This window comes from Schistocerca cancellata, chromosome 4, assembly GCF_023864275.1.
Source record: "Schistocerca cancellata isolate TAMUIC-IGC-003103 chromosome 4, iqSchCanc2.1, whole genome shotgun sequence".
NCBI classification, from domain to species: domain Eukaryota; kingdom Metazoa; phylum Arthropoda; class Insecta; order Orthoptera; family Acrididae; genus Schistocerca; species Schistocerca cancellata.
This window is the reverse complement of record NC_064629.1, coordinates 248,476,034-248,479,011: the sequence shown is the minus strand read 5'-3', so window position 1 is coordinate 248,479,011 and position 2,978 is coordinate 248,476,034. Positions and strand designations below refer to the sequence as shown.

The following is a 2,978-nucleotide window of genomic DNA, read 5'->3' as shown; positions in this document are numbered from 1 at the left end:
GTCCCAGGTTCAAACTAGTCAATTCCCTAAAAAACACGCTCAGAGCGTCGTTGCGCGAAAGTGGTAGGGAGACACGATATAGAACAACAGACACCACGCAGAATGTTAGAATCACAGCATCTTCTTCCTGTCGGTTAAATTTCGCGTCTGTAGCACGTCATCTTCGTGGTGTAGCAATTTTAATGGCCAGTAGTGTAGTTATTCAGGCTTTTGAGAGGTGGTCACAGTAATGTGACTGGATAGTATTTTTCGCGGCTCGTACAGAAGAAATGTGTAGGTCGCTAAAAGAAACTCATAAAATTCTTGCCTCGTAATTTTGTAAGTGGAATTTCGTAAAATATTAGACGAATTTATTGACTCATGTGCTTCTACAAATACTGTTGCATTACCGTTGCATATAGTCAAACAAATCTGTTAAGAAGTCACCCGGCCCTTCTGTCTATGCACTCTTTCTGGTAGATTAGCCTAAAACTGATCCTACACTTGCGAGAAACATTCCATTTTAAGCTATCTACGTGTTTTAGAAGTAACCTCTTCCGTAAAAAAGCTGGTTTCCCAACAACTCAGTCCTTTATATTATCTTCAGGGGCTCAGAAGATAAATTTGCTACCAGGTTTCGATGTAGTGAACAGGTCAACATTTTGGAGTAGAGATATGCTATTAAAATATGGTATGAGTGAAAGGCGCAAGAGTACACAGTAGTCCCTTCTGTTTTGTAATTAACTTTTCATTTCTCTCGTTACGAACGAAGCTGTGACGCATCCATACGCGATTCTGCAGAAGCACATATGAACCAAATTTCTGGCGAACGTGTGAGGGCGATGTGATTCTTGCAGATATCAGGTTCTTAGATCGTAGATGCGGAACGGAACTGTTTGCTAAAGACGATATATACAGTACAGATAGATAAAGGTCACGGTTTTCGCTAGTTTATCACTTGCAGTTTAATGCTCTTGCGTCCGTTGTGAGATAAGACAGAGGACTCTGCAAACAGCTGCTTGACGTAGGTGTCTGTAGCTCAGACGTTCGTGCGTCGTGTAGCACGGGAAGCACTCCTCTCTTACTGTACAAGCTAAAACAATCATTTCTGGAAGACCGCGTTGAAAACACACCCACTGCTTCTCAAAACGTGCGCCTGAGCCTAAAGTATAAATGATAAGAGTGAATGACTGAGAAATGTTCGAGTAGAGAATATTGATGTTATGGTGTTAGTGATGCTGGAGGAGAGTGAAGGCACGTAAGTCGATATTCAGGACCGTCTGTCTGTAAGTCATTCTAGACGAAAGTTCGGCAGTTCTCCCCGACGAGGCGACAGTGTATTTCGTTCCACATCGGTTTGCTAGTTTTTCTTCAGGGTTCAAAATGGTTCAAATGGCTCTGAGCACTATGGGACTTAACGTCGGAGGTCATCAGTCCCCTAGAACTTAGAACTACTTAAACCTAACTAACCTAAGGACATCACACACATCCATGCCCGAGGCAGGATTCGAACCTGCGACCGCAGCTGTCGCGCGGTTCCAGACTGAAGCGCCTATAACCGCTCGGCCACACAGGCCGGCATTCCTCAGGGACCTCATCGATTAGAGGCGTTGGTTTTGCCATGAACTGATGTGTTGCTGGCTACTAATAGAAGTCCTAGAAAAAAGGAACAAGACCAAGTCTGCATTTCCATCTAGAAAAAAGGAATAAGACCTTCATCTGCATTTCGAGTCGGTGTGTCGGTTGATGTGTGAACTAGCGAGGTGGCGCAGTGGTAAAACACTGGATACGATTCTCTAGAACGGATATAGATCTAGATCTAGTTCATCCGTGGTATTCCTAACTCGCTTAAGCTAAATGTCGGACTGGTTACTTTCCCAATCCTAGCACGTACCCCGTCTCCAACGACGTCGTCGACGAGACGTTAAGCACTAATCTTGCGTGATATCTCGTGCTGATTGTGCAGGCGAGTGCGAGAGTGGTGTGTCAGAATAGTAACGTCGATGCCGCTTCCTACTGGATCAAGAAACGAACAGCTTCGCGGCTGAGGGGATGAAGTGGTAGAACAACCCGTCACGTGTTGAGCAAATTCAGTAATAATTTGTGTTGAAACGGTGCTTCGTTCCCTCTATTTGAAGAAAACACAGGTAAAAACTCTGTACATACAGGGAGTTCAGCACACCACACAAACTTTTGGCTGGCGTTGGTTATGCAAAGAAAAAATACTGCGAACAAAGCCCAAGTCCGTCGTACAGATATGAGAAATCCAGCCAGACTGAAACACTAAATGTAGTCCAAACCCCCAGCGTAGTTCGTCAGTAAGAGGGTAGTCGGCGTGCATCTTGTAAGTGCATAGACGGAATACGACAGTAGCTTATTGTCGCTGTGCGGACAACGTTATCTCGCTTTGGAGATCACAGAATCGCTCCGAACCACATGTTGAAGGAGGGCGTGCCTCTCGATATGTGGCACCGCCGGTTGTGGAGCAGAATAAGTAGTCTCGATGTCTGAGTCGTTGGCTGCAGCAGTATGTTGTAATAGATGCAAAGGATACATTTACAACGTACGGGGGGTTTATTGTAAAATTATCGATACATTGAAAAATATCTATTGGTAGTCTTAGTCGACCTGAGTTGCTATCTGACTTAAGTTGGCTCTGTTTAAACGCGCGGTTATGCTCCCAGCATCATTTGCATCGAAATTATCGTTACACTCTAATTATTAAACAAAAATATGGTGATTGCTAGCTACGAAATCAATAATGCGGTGATTAGCATATGATACAAAATTTAGATTTATTCAGATGAGCAATATTTCTAGCATAACATGAAAATACAATACACTCGCTAACCTAACTAGCCTATCAATGGTGCAATGTATCCTCTTTTCCTAACTACTTAAGTCAACACTGAACCCGCAAGTGACACTATTGCAGTTCTGCCTGAACGGACACAGACTCAGAGAGCGCCAGTCAAACAGCTAGCGGAATACGAACTCAT

At 43.9% G+C, this 2,978-nt stretch overlaps 1 non-coding gene across 1 annotated transcript; it reads right to left on the bottom strand.

Moving 5' to 3' along the window:
• Positions 1–1,471: 1,471 nt before the first annotated feature.
• On the bottom strand, positions 1,472–1,555 carry Trnas-gga (transfer RNA serine (anticodon GGA)). Its single transcript is given in 2 exon segments — positions 1,472–1,506; positions 1,516–1,555. It is a non-coding gene; the product is annotated as a tRNA-Ser (tRNA).
• Positions 1,556–2,978: the final 1,423 nt, after the last annotated feature.